This window comes from Phacochoerus africanus, chromosome 4 (assembly GCF_016906955.1).
Source record: "Phacochoerus africanus isolate WHEZ1 chromosome 4, ROS_Pafr_v1, whole genome shotgun sequence".
Lineage (NCBI taxonomy): Eukaryota > Metazoa > Chordata > Mammalia > Artiodactyla > Suidae > Phacochoerus > Phacochoerus africanus.
Genome location: NC_062547.1, coordinates 105,263,633 through 105,283,032, shown reverse-complemented (window position 1 = coordinate 105,283,032; position 19,400 = coordinate 105,263,633). Strand labels below are relative to the sequence as shown.

At 37.2% G+C, this 19,400-nt stretch overlaps 1 long non-coding RNA gene across 1 annotated transcript in view; it reads left to right on the top strand.

The window, feature by feature from the left end:
- LOC125126200 (uncharacterized) overlaps positions 1–18,168 on the top strand; it is a 28,713-nt gene extending 10,545 nt beyond the window's left edge. The window contains exons 3-5 of the long non-coding RNA XR_007134554.1: positions 8,514–8,652; positions 15,969–16,039; positions 17,170–18,168. This is a non-coding gene — a long non-coding RNA (uncharacterized LOC125126200). The remainder of the gene's footprint in view (positions 1–8,513; positions 8,653–15,968; positions 16,040–17,169) is intronic.
- The last annotated feature ends 1,232 nt before the right edge of the window (positions 18,169–19,400 follow it).

Genomic DNA, 19,400 nt, shown 5'->3' with positions numbered 1-19,400 from the left:
ATTCTTTTTTATGGCTGAGTAGTATTCCATTGTGTATATATACCACTTCTTCCGAATCCAATCCTCTGTCGATGGACATTTGGGTTGTTTCCATGTCTTGGCTATTGTGAATAGTGCTGCAATGAACATGCGGGTGCACGTGTCTCTTTTAAGTAGAGTTTAAAATTAAACATTTTTACTACCTCATCTTGAATATTTACATTTTCTCGATGTGAAATTTTTTCTTTGAGCACCTAGTAGTGAAGAATCCTATCATTTTTAGTCCAGTTTAGTGTCCTTTCTTTGATTCATGCTAAGAGTTCAGAGATTTTACCAACAATTGACTTTGTTCCATCTGTATAAATGAACACAAAGAAAATGGCAAACAATTTGGTCTTGTTATACTGAAATACAGTTTTGACCTCATAGACTCCCTGAGAGTTCTGGAGAACCCTAGGGTCATATTGAGTAAACACTATTGTGTGAGATACCAAAATAGTGAATATAGCATTAGTAAGTTCATCAAGGGGGGTGCTGATAGAGACATTTCAGGAATTCAAGTTAAATTTTAAAGCCAAATTTATCCAAAAGAAGAGTATATCTAAGGAAATCAACCTGCCACTAGATTGCTAGCTAGTCTCCCAGGACATTGTTGTCATTCCAGAGACTCTCAGCAATGATCTACTCTACTGGCCAGTTAAGTGCTCAGCAGTGGTGGTAGTCAGATCAGCTATGAGGAGAGTGAGTTTGTGTTGTTGAGCCCAAGCAGAATCTCCATCCTTGCTCTCTTGCCACTTTGTTTACAAACTCTTGAGCTGAGCACTGGGATGGCTAGAGATAGAGGCTGAGAGTTATTCACAGAATTTGTCATCTTTTCTAGCTAGCACTTGCAAGACTCAAGTTAGTGACTTTTGGTAGGAATTCACACGAGACAAATCTTCATATTCTGTCCTCTTTCTAAGGGTTGCATCTATGTACCTCTTCCCAGATCTTCTTGTCTCTACTCTTTCAATATTGTATCATCCAAGTCCCTTAATATCCAGTATCAACCACTAGCCACCGCCCCTGTGATCTATACTTCTGGCCATCTCTTCTTTCAGACAGGGTGGGCAAGAAAATATACTGCTTGAAGTTCTACTCAATGAAAGTATTTCACTTGCTTTCTATCAATCAGAATACCCCTTAGTTGGATCATAATTATGCAGCAATTCACTTCCATCTGTGGCAGCATATCATAAAGGATCATGTGTAAACTGGGCCTGAAATTCTTCTTCCTCAGTCATCTGGTCAGAGGCAACTTCCCATGAGGTCATAAATGTGAGGTGAAGGAGAGGCAACAATGCAGTAGGAGTAGGTGTCATGAGAGTCTGAACTTCAACTCATGCAAATTATATATTCAATATATCTTTGAGTTCAATCTCACACCACTACCACTTTATGATGGAGTGCTGCTGCTCATGTCCAACTTTAGAGTTTTATATCTCAGATAACACTCAGTTCATTAGAGTCATCCCAGATTGCCTGGTCATTTGGTGTCCCATAATCAGGTATTTAGTCCCAATCATCATTAAGCAGCAAGTAAGGTGCCATTTTGCGAAAGGAGAATGGACATCTGCATGGCTTTGCTTTAGAATCCTAGGTACAGGAGTTCCCATCGTGGCTCAGTGGTTAACGAATCCAACTAGGAACAATGAGGGTGTGGGTTTGATTCCTGGCCTCACTCAGTGGATTAAGGATCCAGCGTTGCCATGAGCTATGGTGTAGGTTACAGACGCAGCTTGGATCTGTCGTTGCTGTGGCTCTGGCGTAGGCTGGTGGCTTCAGCTCTGATTAGACCCCTAGCCTGGGAACCTCCATTTGCCACAGATGCGGCCCTAGAAAAGGACAAAAAAATTTTTTTCAATAAAAAAATAAAATAAAACCCTAGGTACAACGCACTGTCATTCTCTTATGAGGGGCTGCCAGAAGCGCCTTAGTGTAGTCCTAAAATTCACAGACCTGCTGCTTCATTTGGCTTAAATGGTAGAATAACTTGTACTGTACCCTGGATCAGCTACAGAGCTTTCTTTTGGTCTGAGCCCCATTTGAAACTCAGTAAATATATAAAGTAAATCACTCATATGTGGCATATATTGGCTCTAGAACCCTAAGGGGCCACAAAGCACTGGATCTCTTTTTTAAGGATAGTAGGTGGAAGATACATCACCTTAACTTTTACTTTAAAGGAGAGATCTCAGTATACCCCAAGACTCCTGGAACCCTAGAAACCTACCAAATTTTCATGAGGCTTATTTCCTACCTTCTGGCACATATAAGTCCTATTAAAGCTTCCAGGTTTTTGCTACTTCCTGCCCAATGGATCTATTAGCATTATTTCATAAATTCTGTAGCCTAGATTATGACAAAGCACTCTAGAGCTAAGAGCAACAATAAATACATTTTGTTGATCTGACCAGTGAGAGCAAATCGCTTTTTAGTTGGTATAGAGAGAATAAAGTATTTGCCAAAAGAGCAACAGTTGTATATCAGTTGTCACAGATTGTGTGTTTTGCTCCAGTAAGGAGACCTCATTTATAAAAGCAACAGTATTTAGGGTTACCACTTGATTAAGTTTATAGAAATCCTGTACCACTAGCCAAAACCCCATTACCATGACAGGACAAGTCAACAATCTTGGATTTCTCAAGATTTTCAGAGCAAAATCAATCTTCACAGACCTCCTCAGAGATGCAGTATTGATTTTGGTTTAATATTCTGGTTGAGCAGAGTTTCCAGGGGTTTCCACTTGGCCCTTCCTGTCATATAAGCCCTTGTACCACAGGCCAGGGAACAATTGTTAAGTGTCTGTTGGTTTGTAAATGTATTCTTAGGAAATATAAATTCAGGTAAAGTTCAGGTACAGAGAGAACTGCTATAGGGATGTATGTGTGGACCCACTGGGTCTACTGTTAGAAGGAAATGGACCAAAACACAATTTATCATCTAATCCCTATAAATTCTTATTCTGAGTATTTGACCAAAGAACATTTGGGATCCCCAGGAATTAGTATCAACTCCAAACCTATTCTAGTAATTTCAAAAATCTGAATGTTCCCCTCTTTCCAGTAAAAAGATACCTCGGTGAATGATCCCAGGTCACTCTCAGGAAGGCAAAAAGAAAGATGTATGATATACTCCCCTGGCAAAGTTGTAGCATTCTTCCTCAAGGGACTCCACTTAAAACTCTGTTTTGGACATGTATTCCTGCACCACTACCAAATTGTTTCTAGTAATACAGCTTTATAATATGCCTTCAAAACTAATATGGCAATTCCTGATATCAAATATTATTTTGACATTCTTACACATTTGCTTGTCCTAATGAATTTTGGAATCCTCTTGGCAAAGTCCACACAAAAATTCTATTAGCATTTTTATTGAGATTGTTTGGATTTATATATTAATTCAGAGAACACTGAAATTTTTTATAACACTAAGGTAGTCCATCAACGAACATGATATATCTATTTATTTGGATATGTTATGCCTTTTATTAAATTCTATAATTTTCTCATATTTTCTTTATAATTTATACATTTTAATTAGTTTTATTCCTTATTGGCCTCCCATTAAAAATTTAAAAATTTTATGAACCAATATTTTCATCCAGCTACTTCCCTTCTCCTCTTTACAGTTAAAGCTTCTTGAAAAAAATCATCTACATTAAATGTTTTGATTTACACACCTCACTTCCTCTTAAATATAATGCAGTTAGGTTTCTATGAGCCCCAGTTCATCAAAACAGCTCGGTCATCAACAACATACATCACTTGGAGTTCCCGTCGTGGCGCAGTGGTTGACGAATCCGACTAGGAACCATGAGGTTGCGGGTTCGGTCCCTGCCCTTGCTCAGTGGGTTAACGATCCGGCGTTGCCGTGAGCTGTGGTGTAGGTTGCAGACGCGGCTCAGATCCCGCGTTGCTGTGGCTCTGGCGTAGGCCGGTGGCTACAGCTCCGATTCAACCCCTAGCCTGGGAACCTCCATATGCCGCGGGAGCGGCCCAAGAAATAGCAACAACAATAACAACAACAACAAAAAGACAAAAAAAAAAACATACATCACTTTATACATCCAAAAATCTTTTCTAGATGCTTATCTTGACTTTTAAAAAATTTATATGCTTTTAGTCCTAGTTCCCAGTTCTGCATGCAAGGAGCTTGAAAATTGCCAACACTGAAACCTCAACAACTCTTCTTGGATCCATAAGAGAGGGGAAGACATAAAACAAACAGCTAACCCCAAGATCTGAGGGACAGAAATGTGAATATAGGGGCAGTGGCATACCAGAGCAGAGCCCGGCTAGTGGAAACTGCCTCAGGAACTAGTTTAGTGCTGGTGTAGCAAAGCTTGAATTGTATTTGCCAAATTACCGGTGGCTGAGAAAGGACAACACTGAGAACTGAAAGTTCCAGGGTAAACCATTTATGATGAGGTACCCACAATAATGTGAGATTTACCTCCAGAAGCTTAACTAAATTACCATAGTAAATATCTGACAAAAATTACAATTATATGGAAGTAGCAGCTCTGTTCCAAAATATTTATCCAAAAGAACTAAAAACTTAGTGTGCACACAAAAATTTGTACATGCACGTTTGCTTCAGCTTTATAAGTGTCAAAACTTGTAGATAAAACAGTACTGAATATGGTAAATGTTAATTCAACTATATCAAAAATCACTTTGAATGGCAATGATCTAAATGCACCAATTAAAAAACAGATTGTCAGAGGAAAACACAGGATCAACACTCTCTGACATAAACCACTGCAATGCCTTCTCAAATCCACCTCCTAGAGTAATGACAATAAAAACAAAAATTAAAAAATGGGATCTAGTTAAACTTAAGATATTTTACACAGCAAAAGAAATCTTAAACAAAATGAAAACCCACAGAATGGGAGAAAATATTTGCAAATGAAGCAACTGACAAGGGATTAATCTCCAAAATATTTAAACACCTTCTGCAGTTCAATATAAAAAAATAAAATAAAATAAATGGGCAAAAGATCTAAACACAAAATTCTCCAAAGAGGATGTACAGATGGCCAAAAACCCATGAGAAGATCCTCAACATCACTAATTATTTGAGAAATGCAAGTCAAAACTACTATGAGGTACCACCTTACCCCAACCAGAATGGTCATAATCAAAAAGTCTACAAACAATAAATGCTAGAGAGGGTGTGGAGAAAAGGGAACCCACTTACACTGTTGGTGGGAATGTAAATTGGTGTAACCACTATGAACAGTATGGAGATTCCCCAAAAAATTAAAAATAGGATTAATGTTTGATCCAGCAATCCCATTCCTGGGCATCTATCAAGTGAAAACCATAACTGAAAAAGATGCATGTACCCTAATGTTCATTGCAGCACTATATACAATAGCCAAGACATGGAAGCAACCTAAATGTCCATCAACAGAGGAATGGAAATTGCCAACACTGAAACCTATATATATATATATATATATATATATATATATGCGTGTGTGTGTGTATGTGTATATGTATATATACACACAATGGAATATTACTCAGCCATAAAAAGAATGAAATAATGCCATTTGCAGCAACATGGATGGACATAGAAACTATCATACTAAGTGAAGTTAGTCAAACAGTGAAAGACAAATATCATATGATATCACCTATAGGTGGAATTTTTAAAAGAAAGGATACAATGAACTTATCCACAGAACAGAAACTGACTCACAAACTTTGAAAGACTTACGGTTACCAAAGGGAAAAGATGGAGGAGGGCAGGAGGAATGGACTGGGGGTTTTGGATTGGCATAGACACACTGAGGTATATGGAAAGATTGGCCAACAGAAACCTGCCATATAGCACAGAGAACTCACAGTATTCTGTGATACTCTATGGGAGAAAAGAATCTGAAAGAGAATAGATATCTGAATATGTATGACTGGGTCACTTTGTTGTACAGCAGAAATTATCATAGCCTTGTAAATATACTTCAATAAAACTTTTAAAAAATAAAAAAGAAAGAAAAGATACATGTACCCCAACATTCATTGCAGCACTATATACAATAGTCCGGACATGGAAGCAATCTAAATGTCCATTGACAGAGGAATGGATAAAGAAGATGTGGTACATACACACAGTGGAATATTACTCAGCCATAAAAAAGGATGAAATAATGGCATTTGTATCAACATGACTGGACCTAGAAATTATCATGCTAAGTGAAGTCAATCACCAGTGAGACACAAACATCATATGCTATCACTTATATGTGGAATCTAAAAAAAGGATAAAAATGAACTCATTTGCAGAACAGAAACAGAACCATAGACTTTGAAATACTTATGGTTACCAAAGGGGACAGGTTGGTGGGGAGGGATGGACTGGGGTTTGGGATGAAAATGTAAAATTAGGTTGAAATGATGGTTGTACAACTATAAATATAATAAAATTAATTGAATTTAAAAAACAGAAGGAAAAAATAAAATAGAATAAATAAATAAATAATTGAAGTTTCAGCAATTTTTGTTTTATTTATTTAGAGGCAGACAGATTACAAATGTGACATGTATCTGGTACTATGAACCTTCATCACAATCTTGTGACTCAATTTATTTCTAGTATGTATAAGATATATCTTTCTTTGTTATCAATGTAGCTGAAACAGTTTTATTAGGTTACTACTGGCCTAGTATGTCTTTATGCCAATCCCTCTTAACTATTCGAATTTTCTACATCTTTGTGTTTTAGGTGTATCTCTTACGAAAAGCAAATATCTGAATTTTTATACTACTTTTAATGATCCTTTTTCCCTAGAATATTTAGTACTTTTGCACACATCATGATTAATTACACAGATTTGCTTGTCGTCTTCTGCCTATTTATTACATTTTTTTCATTATTTCATTGTATGGGCATTCTTGTTTTCTTTTCATATCTTCCTTAAAATTGCATTGGAATAAATAAAACAAAAATTGCTGGAACTACAGTATAAACCTACAAGTTTGCTATCATAGTGGAGATTTTAACACAATAGTAATTGATAAATCAAGCAGTGAAGGGAAAAAAATAAGAATGTAGAAGCTGTGAATATAAAACACTGTGTCCTCATGGACCTAGAAGATGTTATGCTGAGTGAAACAATTAAACAGAGAAAGACAAATACTATAATTTCACTGATATGTGGAATCTAACAAGAAAAAAAAAGAACAAGTAACATAAAACAGAAACAGATTCACAGAAACAGAGAACAAACTGGTGGTTGGCAGAGATGGGGGTGGTAGGTGGGGAGTGGGGAGGTAGGGGAGGGGGTTTGGGTGAAATTGGTGAAGGGAATTAAAAGACCCAAGCCTACAGTTATAAAGTAAATAGCTCACAGGAGTATAATGTACAGTATGGGGATAGAGTCAAACTGTAATAACTATGTGTGGTGACAGATGATTACTAGACTTATGGTGATCAATTAGTAATGATCAATATGCTGAATCACTATGATATACACCTGAAACTAATATAATATTGTATGTCAATCTATACTTCAATTTTAAAAAGGAAAAGGATAGAAAAGCCAAAAAAAAAAGCAACTGGATAAAGAAAAATATATTCATGCTAATCAAAAGAAAGCAGGAATAGCTGTATTAATCCCAGACAGAACAGACTTCAAAATGAGAAAGTTATCAGACATAAATAAGTGCATTACATAATGATAAAGGGGCCAGTTCCCCAAGACATAACAAAACAACATGTACACATCCAACAGCAGAGCATCAAACAACATGAGACAAAAACTGATAGAACTGCAAGGAGACATAGATGAATCCACTATCACTGTTGGATATTTCAACACTTCCTCTCATAAGTGGACAGATCCAGCAAGAAGAAAATCAGTAAGGACATAGTTGAACCCAACACCACCATCAATCAACTGATAAAACTGACATCTTTATCCAACAAAAGCAGAACAGACATTCTTCTTCTCAAGCGCATATGGAATATTCACTAAGATCACATTCTGGTTCATAAAACACACCTTAATGAATGTTTAAAAATAGAAATCATACACATGCCTGCTTTCAAACCACAATATAATTAAACTAGAAATCTATAATAAAGCTTTACATGTTTTAAATTACATAATTAACTCCCTGTGATATAAATTTCAATACATTTTGATAAATGCATAGAGCTGTATATACCATAACAGTCATGATCCAAAAAGCTGCGTCTGCTTTTCCACTAATACTGTCAATGACTAAAATGATACCTGGCAAATAATTATTGGAAGGAAACAAGCAAGGGAAAAAGGAAGGAAGGCTCTTAAAGGAGAGGTCAAAGATTATTCTGAGAATTCAAGTTCAAGAAACTGGCCAATTGTTATGATTTAAATGGAAAAAGAAAATACAAGATGGAACAGCAACACCCCACTTTCCCCTTCCCCAGCGGCAACCAAAATTCAACTACTTTCTGTTTTATGAGTTTGAATTTTTTTTTTTTTTTTTTTGCCACAGGATGCAGTAGCTTGATGTCGGATCTTAGTTCCCAAACCAGGCACTGAACCCAGGCTGCAGCAAAGAAAGCACCAAGGCCTAACAACCAGACCACCAGACCACCCAACTCCCATGAGTTTGATTATTTTAGATACCTCATGTAAGTAGAATCATGCAATATTTGTCCTTCTGTAACTGGCTTATTTCACTTAATATAATGTCCTGAAATTTCATCCATATGGTAGCATATGACAGCATTCCCTTCTTTATTAAGGCTGAATAATATTCTATTGTATGCATATACTACCTTTCCTTTATCCATTCTTCTATCAGTGATTTAGACTCTTTTCACTTCTTCACTGTTGTGAATAAAGCTGCAGTGAACATAGTAATGCAAATATCTTTTTGAGACTCTGCTTTTCATTCTTTTGGATAAATATCCAGAAGTGAGATTGTTGGATCATATGATAGTTCTATTTTTAATTTTTTGAGGACCTCCATACTGTTTTCATAGTGGCTGCACCATTTTAATTCCTATCAACAGTGCACAAGTGTTTCAATTCCTCCACATCCTCACCAACACTTGTTACTTTCTGGTTTGGTTGGTTTTGTTTTTATAATGGTCATGTTAATAGGTGTAAGGTGATATCACATAGTGGTTTTGATTTGCATCTCCTTATGATTAGTGACATTTTTCTTATTCCTGTTAGCCACTTACATGTCTTCTTTGAAGAATTGTCTATTCAAGTTCCTGGCCTATCTTTTAATTTTTTCTTTCCTACAGTTTATGCATTTCTTATATATTTTAGATATCAACCCCTTATTGGATAAACAATTTGCAAATATTTTCTCCCATTCTGTAGGTTGTCTTTCCATTTCTATTGATGGTTTCCTTTGCTGCACAGAAACTTTTTAGTTTGATGTAGTCTCATTTATCTATTTTTCTTCTTGTTACCCGTGCTTTTGGTGTCATATAAGAGCAAACCTTTTAGCAATGTATCTCAGGCTTTCAAAATCTCAAAGTCTCCTTTCTTCTTTCATCTTTCACCATTACACTGCTGCATACCACAATCCAGGCCCCTGGGCCACTCCTAATTCCTGAAAATGCTATGCACATCTGTGTATCTCTGCATATTTTCCTTTCTTCTTGGAATATCTGTCCTCTGCTCTCTATCCACAAGGCACAGTATTACAAAAGTCTCTAGAGGTTTTCCTGCTCATCTCTCTCCCAAGGAAGAATTAGTTGCATTCAGCTTTGTTTAGTCCCCAGTAAAGTATTCACTATACTTGCTTACATAATTGTTTCTTATTCTAGAATATATCCCAGCAATTAATATCTACCAAAGATAGTGAATGCTATTTTTTAAGGAAAGACTTCTTAGAACAAATAACTTTGTTTTTTTATTTTATTTTTATTACAGTACGGTTGATTTCCAGTGTTGTGTCAATTTCTGCTGTACAGCATAGTGATCCAGTCGTACATATATATACATTCTTTTTCTCATACTATCTTCCACCATGTTCTATCCCAAGAGACTGGATATAGTTCCCTGTGCTCTATAGTAGGGCCTCATTGCTTATCCATTCTGAAGGTAAATAGTTTGCATCTACCAACCCCAAACTCCCTGTTATTTTATTTTGGTTTCTTTATAAAATGAAGGTGCTTCTACATAGGCTTGCTAATAATAAATAGCTGAGATGCATATTTAAATATAGATTCTACAGTCTCCCTCATAGATTATGAATTCATAGGTCCAGAAATTCCTATTTGAATTGACCTCACATGGTAATTTTTATAATCAGATATATTTATGAGGAATTTCTTGGGCCCTATTCTACTCTAAAATTTCTTGGTTTTTTTTGGTCTAAAATTTCGTATGTCATAAAAGGAAATAGAAGTGAGGGACAAAGGTGAAGGGCATGCTTTAAGATGTCCAGCTGGAATTTCAGTAACTGACACCCGTTGCCTTTCCTTTAGTCCTCAATTTCAAGGGCAATTTTGAAAAATTTTTCTTCAGGCCACCTGCAGCATATGGAAGTTCTCTGGCCTACACCAAAGCCACAGCCACACCAGTTCCAAGAGGCATCTGTGACCTACATTGCAGCCTGTGGCAACACTGGATGCTTAATTCACAGAGTGACACCAGGGATCAAACCCACATCCTCACAGACACTATGTCAGGGTCTTAACCCACTGAGCCATAACAGAACTATGCAATTTTGAAATTTGAAGCCTGTTAAATAAAAGGAATTATCATTTAGAGTACAGGGAAATTAGAGTACACCTCACACCTGTTCAGTGCTTACAACTTGCAAAATACTTTCCACTTCCTTTATTCTTTTTAATTCATTATAGCAACTCTATAAGTTCAGCAGGGCAGGAGAGTAATCATCATTCCCATTTTATCTTTAGTGCCTATGTCATATAGGAAAAATAGAGTGTTTCATACAGGAAAAGACTATGATCTCCCATGCATTTGAAAGAGGTAAAATTACCCTTCCCCCTCATTATTTACTTACTCATTTGTGCCCTTCATTTTTGCTCAAGTGTTTCTTTCTGTTTCTTTTCCTTGTCAGGCCAGTAGCAATTTAGCAAGCAACAGATAAAAGTAAATATCACTTAAAAGGACAACTCACAAAGAATTTTCAAAATTTTCTCACTATCCTGTCAAGCCAGATGGACTAGTCAAACAAAAAAAGTTAGATTAAGATCAGACACATAAATACCATTGATTAAAGCAACATGAATCCCAAAGAAACAAATTGACCTCAAAAAAGACCTTGCTGAATGTCTTGAGAGCAAAAGTGAAGTCAATGCATTTTGATGACTAATGTTCATTTTGTTCTTCTCTGACTCTCATATTGGGTGAAGTTTCTAAATAGAAGAAACTAATCACTTTATTTCAAAATGAATAGTGGTTTTAATGGTTTATTTTTGGCTTGGGGCTTTTCCTCTCCAATCAGGATATCTATTATTTTTCATAAAACAATCCAGGAAATTATCAGTATTGAGTTGTATGAACATTGGTATCATCTAAAGTTTCTACTTAAGGAAGATTATTTCCATATCTATTATCAATAAAATATTTTACAAAATAGGTTGCTTTTGCAACAGATTGGTATATGGTGAATCAGGAGAATATGCATTGATTTGGGAAATGAGCCATAATTTCTTGGATGGCCTGAGAACAAGTTAGCAAACTTGCCTAGACCTGATTTTCTCATCTATGAAATAATAATAGTTTTTACCTACCTCGTTAAGAGATGTCAGACATTTAATTAATGTTCATAATGGGCTTGAAATCTGTGATTAAAATCTGTTATCCTTGATGGAGAACACTGTCATTCAACTGTAGAGAAGCAGTAAACAAACCCAGGGAGGTGTTATAGTCCATGAGAAGAAATAATGGTAAGTGAAGTTAGGAACTGAGGAGCATGGGCTGGGACAAGAATCTCTTTTGATGTGTAAGTACTTGCACATTTTTTTCTTTATAGAATTAAGTAATACACCTCTCTAATGTGTTGATAAGGGGACTATTCTTCTCTACACTATGATTCTTAATCTGTTTTTTTCTTTTTTATTCTTTTTAGGGCTGTACCTGAGGCATACGGAAGTTCCCAGGCTAGGGGTCAAATTGGAGCTGTAACTGCTGGCCTACACCTCAGTAACGCAGGATTCGAGCTGTTTTGACCTAAACAAAACTCATAGCAATGTCAGATCCTTAATCCAGGGAGGGAGGCCAAGGAGGGAACCTGCATGCTTTTGGATATTAGTCAGGTTTGTAATGTGCTGAGCCACAATGGGAACTCTAGATTCTTAAACTTTTTTTGATGCATGGATCTTTTTAAAGTTTTAGTGAAGCCATAGACTTCACCTCACAATAATTTTTAAATGCATTAAAAATATGTAGGATTATGAAAAAAATCAATTTTACAAAGGCACAGTTATTAAAATGCTTTTTAAAGTTTAATTTTTAGAGTACTGCATATACATTTTTATTAAATTAAATGAGACCTAATGGTAGTCTGATAACTACCATAATTTCAAAGTAGTAACGAATGTAAACAACATTTCAAGACATTTGCAACAACTCTAGTGTGGTATGAAAATATCTGTGTTTTCTACTGATGATAAGGTTAGAGGAACTGCTCTTACTTCTGTGGTTTATTGCCTACATTTACAATTTTTTTAATGCTAAGTTTTAGTTGAAAATAAAGATGTGATCTACTTTTTTTTTCCCATCCAAGTTTGTGGGTCATAGGCTCCCTGTGAGTATTTGGATCTCAGGTTAAGATACCCCATTTTACATCTATTCTTGGATCCCTCAAAGTGTGTCAGGTGATCAGATTTACGGAGTGCTTATTAAAAATGCAATTCTTGGAGTTTCCACTGTGACACAAAGGAAAGGAATCCGGCTAGTATCCATGACGAAGTGGGTACGATCCCTGGCCTAGCTCAGTAGGTTGACGATCCAGCATTGCTGTGAGCTGTGGTACAGGTCGCAGACGCAGCTTGGATCCTGCCATTGCCATGGTGATGGTGTAGGCCGGCAGCTGTAGCTCTGATTCGGCCCCTAGCCTGGGAACTTCCATATGCCATGGGTGCATCCCTAAAAAGACCAAAAAAAAAAAAAAAAAGGCAATTCTTGGCCTTTTCCTAGACCTACTGAATCTGTATTCTTAACAAGCATCCAGGAGAGTGATAAACACACTAAAGTTGGAGAAATATTTCAAAAATGGTTACATCTGGAGTTCCCGTCGTGGCGCAGTGGTGAACGAATCCGACTAGGAACCATGAGGTTGCGGGTTCGGTCCCTGCCCTTGCTCAGTGGGTTAACGATCTGGCATTGCCGTGAGCTGTGGTGTAGGTTGCAGACGCGGCTCGGATCCCGCGTTGCTGTGGCTCTGGCGTAGGCCGGTGGCTACAGCTCCGATTGGACCCCTAGCCTGGGAACCTCCATATGCCGCGGGAGCGGCCCAAGAAATAGCAACAACAACAACAACAACAACAAAAAAGACAAAAGACAAAAAAAAAAAAAAAAAGGAATTCCTGTCATGGTGCAGCAGAAACGAATTCGACTAGTAACCATGAGGTGGTGGGTTCAATCCCTGGCCTCACTCAGTGGGTTAAAGATCTGGTGTTGCCGTGAGCTGCGGCTCGGATCTGGCGTGGCTGGAGGCTACAGCTTCTATTAGACCCCTAGCCTGGGAACCTCTATATGCTGCAGTGCGGCCCTAAAAAGACAAAAAAAAAAAAAAAGGTTACATCAATAGTTATCTTTGGTGGAATCATAATTATCAAGCCAGAGATTCTTAAATATTAGTTTGAGATGTTATAATATGATAAAACAATAAGATAGGTCTGAAAATGACATAGAAATTTTAATTTTTTTTTCTTTTCTTTTTTTTTAGGAAATTTGCATTTGCGGCACATGGAGGTTCCCAGGCTAGGGTCAAATTGGAGCTGTAGCCTACATCACAGCCACAGCAAAGCCTGATCTGAGCCTCATCTGAGATTTACACCACAGCTCACAGCAACACTGGATCCTTAAACCACTGAGCGAGGCCAGGAATCAAACCTACGTCCTCACGGATTCTAGTCAGATTCATTTCTGCTGAGCCATGATGGGAACTCCAGAAATTTCAATTTTTAATAAGCACTTAAAATACTGTGATGAAAATGTTTTCAACTCCATTATGCAAAATAATCCTAAACAAAGACACTGAAAGTCAAAGTATAGAACCTGCCTGGGAAGGAGAGGAGCTGATGAGGAGATCTGTATGAAAATCACCGTAATTATATTCTACTCCCCTTTCTGTTTCTGCAACAGTTAGCACACTTCAAAAGAAGACTTTTACATAGAACCATCAAATATGGAATCAATGCATTATATCTCAGAGGACGCGAAAGATGAGGGTTATTCTCTGCCCATTTTAACATCATACTTTAAACTGGTAGGCAAAAATTAGTCATCCATAACAGGAAAAGTAATAATAACAGAGTATAATAGGGCTACAGAAGATCTAAAGATCATTATGTACTTTCAACAACTACTTTTTTCTTCTACCTCACAAATCTCTATTCCTATCCCAGAACTCACTCTAACTTGAGATTTAGACCAGTATATAAATGCTTGCTAGATATTTACCCCTGCATACCACAGACAACTCAAATACTACAAACCAACACTGAATTTATCACACTTTTCCACAGAATGACTTTCTCTTTTATATTGTCTTGGATACAGGTACCACCATGTAGCAGCCAAAGATTGTCCTAGATGTGTCCCTACTTCTCTACTAGAGGACACTTTTGGAGTGATGAGCCGTTTTAGAGCTCCATCTGTGGCCTAGTGTTCTTTGAGTCAGCATTTTTAGAGTGCCAACCTTCAATCTGGCTGATGTTATAAGATGGACATAGTGAGTCCGCAGAAGAGTCCTCAGATAGCTCTCATGCCCCAAACTAATTCCAACAACACATCTGAAGCCCTAGGCAGTGTTAGGACAAGTGGTTTATACCAGCTCAAATTTAGGCCTCCAAAAGAAATGTCTTTTGTTTCTATGATTCATTTTTCCTTATATTCATGTTTTCTTGCCCTTCACTTCATTCAATTGGTGAAATTTTGAGGTATAAGTTTAAGGTATAGTTCTTGGAGAATGCCTCTGCTGCAGGCAAGAGAAATCCTTGGAGGCTCACAGGATCCTGGCTGAACCATGAATAAACTAGATTGGGGTTGAAAAGCCAAAAGCCATCCCAATAACATGATTCATGATCTGGGATTCTGATCACCAACATCTGGTGTAGTTAAGGTTCTAAGGCACACAGTTCTAAGGTAAGGGCTGATCTCAAGTCTTCATCTAAATATGTTGAACTTTTGACTTAGCAATGCTAGTTCATCTTGCTGGACTGCTCTGTGTTCTCCATTCTAAGTTCTATTTTCCTCTTCATTGTATTCTTTAGCCAGGGTTGAAGGGAAAATGTGTAACTCCAGGGAAAATAGATCAAATTTCTGCTGATGCAGGAAAATAGGTGGCAGAAAAGAATGTCTGCATTGCTGTGAGAAGGATAAGTTTAATCAAAACTATGTGATTTCAACACTGACAAAAGGTGAGATTTGGGCAGTTTAACATGGCAGAGATAATATAGTTCTTAATGAGCCCTGATATGTAGAGTGCTAGGAGGCAACAGTGCAAGTAAATAAGGCTGGCATTCTGCTGGGGTTAAAGCAGCTCACACAGGCCACCCTCAATTCAGAATTTGAGACCAAACCAGTGGGACCCCTATGGGACAAGAGGAACAATTCAGAAAAAGACAGAAGAGGAGAATTTCAGGAAAGGCCTGTGTCATGAAGGTGCAAACACTGCAGTCAGTGAAAGTGGATCCTGAACAACTAAAAGAAATTGATTGGTCTCTTGGTGAAATTGGAGTCAAAAAACCTATTTTATTTTATTTTTATGTCTACTCCCTTACCACAGAAAATACGACTGTTCTTTTGGCCTACAGCTGGTAACATCAACATGGATCCAGATCTGCTCTTTCTAACCTAGTAGGTACTAAGCTACATATGGCTCCTGAGCACTTGAAATGTGGCTAGTCTGAACTGAAAGATGGTTTAAGTATGAAATATCTACTGAATTTCAAAAACTTAGTACAAAAAAAGAATATAAAATATTTCATTAATTTTTATATTAACTATATGTTGAAAAAATATTTTGGACATATTAGTTTAAATAAATATTATTAAAGTTAATGTCTTCTGTTTCTTTATACATTTCAAAGAGCAACTACTAGGATATTCAAAATTATTTACATAGGTTGCATTATTTTTCCATTCAAGAGTGCTGATCTCAATCATGACATATATTGGTTCTGAGGCCATTGTTCTTTTTTTGTGTATGGGCTAAATATAAAGAAACTAGTATTTAACCAATGGTTCTAAAATTTAGTGTATTTAATAATCAACTGGGGAACATAAGAAAATGCCATTCTTACTCCCCACCCACCCAGCAAGATTCTATGCAATGAACTTGTATTTTCAAAGAGTATCCTCAAGATTCAGGTACAGGGAATCCTCTGACCATACTTTGAGAAATACTGGCTTAGGGTACATAGTGCTGCCTTGATCATATTTGATTCTAGGATATTGTTTTTCTCAATTTTATGGGTGAGACCACCTACTGTGATAATCTCATGTTCTTGTCGACTCTTTGGGACTAAGCATACCTGATGAAGGCTTTGGGATTGGATTAACTAAATTTTGGAGGAGGGGAGGAGAAGGAGAAGGGGAAGGGGAAGGAGAGGAAGAGGAAGGAGAAGGAGAAGAAGAAGGACTGTTGTGCCTACTGCAAATAGCAATAGGAAAATAGGAAGCAGAAAGGCCAAGTGCTTCTAGAGGACAGGGAATTTGCACAAACATATGTAAAAGGTATATATGGGGATGAGGAGAGAGGGAAAGAAATTGTAGGAAATGAAGGAACTGGGAAGAAGTTGCCTTTTGCAAATTAGAACAAGCATGTGCAACCTAAGGACATTCAAATTCAGTATTTATCAAGTGCTAGCTAAACATAAAAAAATGTTTTTAAGTCAGATTACCCTAAACTCCCATACATCCACACTCATTCTTTCCAGAGTTGCTTAGTGTCATCTCAGTTAAAGTATTGTCCCTTCCTATTTCAGATGTTTCTGGAGGAAACTGGAGAACTTGAGAGTCTGAATGGCTCATCTCTGAATGAGACAAGGGAGCCTTGGTGAGGATTATGTGCAGATAAGGCATGTCTTTTTTTTTTTTTAAGTATAAGAGATTTACAATGTCCTGTCAACTTCTGCTGTATACGGCATTTCCAATACCTTGCAACCTCTCTTGAATGGAACAGTAGCATCTCAAGCCTTGAGTGTTAAATCCATGTGGGTCCAGAGGAAGACAAAATATGGGCTATTATTGGCTAAGTATTTGAGGGCACTCAATGTATTTCTTGTTTCACTTCATCTCCAAAAGAGGACAAGGAAGTGATAAAAAAATTTTTTGGTAACAGTGCTGGAGGCTGGAGTTCTTGATGTGAGAAATGAAAAGATTAAAGCATTATTTTCATACCTTTCTCAGTTTATTTCACCACCTAATGCAAATTTTTTTTTTAACTTGCAACATACCTTTGCTTGAGGTAGTTCTTCCCAACCTCTCCTCACCATCTATAAGCCATCAAGAGTCCAGATTAGTATGTGTGCTTATGAGACAGTGGTCAGGGGTAACAGATGAGGATAAGGAAAATGTGTAAGGGTGCAGACACAGAGCAAAAAGGAAAGCAAAACTGCTTAAGCAAAATGCATAATTTAAATTTTTGACCTTTATCTACCAAGAACTAGAATAATTTTAGTGAATATTAATTAAATGTATTCATATAACTCTGGAAAGAATAGTTACCCCAGGTTTCAGGTAATCAGAAGTATTAAGTATGGGAATGGAGATGGTGTATAAAACCTCAGTGGTATGCCACAGAATCAGCCACAGTATAGTTCTCCTTAACTAACTCCTCATTCCCAATGTCTGATACCCATGGTTGATGAATCTTGCACTGATGTGCCTTTCCAGTGCCTCCTAATATTCTAACTCTCCTGGATGAGTCAAAAACTTTTTAAGAGTTGTATACGCATTCTCCAACCTATTTAAACTAGCCATGTTATCAGTATAATTACTTAATTTAATAAAATATTTACTTTTTAAAAATTATAAATGAATACTAATGTTTTAATAAAATTTTCTTAAACTTAATATAATATCTTCCATTTTGTTATATTGTAAATAAATGCTAAAATATAACTCTGTCTTTTTACATTTATATTTTTTTGGTTTTAAACTTTACTGTTAATCCCATAAAACCTAAACTTAATGCCTATAAAGATTTAATAAAGATAAGCTTTTAAAATGTAGCTGTCAAGCTAGAGTGTTCAAGGCAACTGTAAAAATTGTCAGGAAAGTCTTAAAAGTCAAAAGTGAGTGCACTCAAGTTGATTTATAAGTGTAATTAAGTCCTGTTTTACTTTAAAGAAACGGAAACTAAAAGTAAGAAATGATGCAATTTGTGTTCCATCATGCCATTTCAAGTATTTTTTCATGCCACAAAGAAGAAATCAGCCGACTTATACTCAGGTAAAATTCATGAATGAATGAACATATATATGTTATAAGTCAAGAAAAAAATATTTAAGGAGTTTCCATAGTGGCTCAGTGGTTAACAAATCCGATTAGGAACCATGAGGTTGCAGGTTCGATCCTGGCCTCTATCAGTGGGTTAAGGATCTGGCATTGCTGTGAGCTGGTGTGTAGGTCACAGACGCGGCCTGGATCCCAAGTTGCTTTTGCTCTGATGTAGGCCAGCGGCTATAGCTCAGATTAGACCCCTGGCCTGGGAACTCCTTATGCTGAGGGTATGGCCCTAGAAAAGAGGGGAAAAAAAAAATTAAGATATATTTTTGTCATTTTAAAACTGGCTTCCCAATTTTTTTTTTTTGTCTTTTTGTCTTTGTTGTTGTTGTTGTTGTTGCTATTTCTTGGGCCGCTCCCGCGGCATATGGAGGTTCCCAGGCTAGGGGTTGAATCGGAGCTGTAGCCACCGGCCTACGCCAGAGCCACAGCAACGCAGGATCCGAGCCGCGTCTGCAACCTACACCACAGCTCACGGCAACGCCGGATCGTCAACCCACTGAGCAAGGGCAGGGACCGAACCCGCAACCTCATGGTTCCTAGTCGGATTCGTTAACCACTGCGCCACGATGGGAACTCCCCTTCCCAATTTTAGTTGACATTTTTGGTGTGAACCAAACAACTTTGAATCATTTTTGGGTCCCAACTACCTGGAGTAAGGTGGCTACTATTGAGTTTTTTGAAATTTGTAACTGGATACCTTTATATA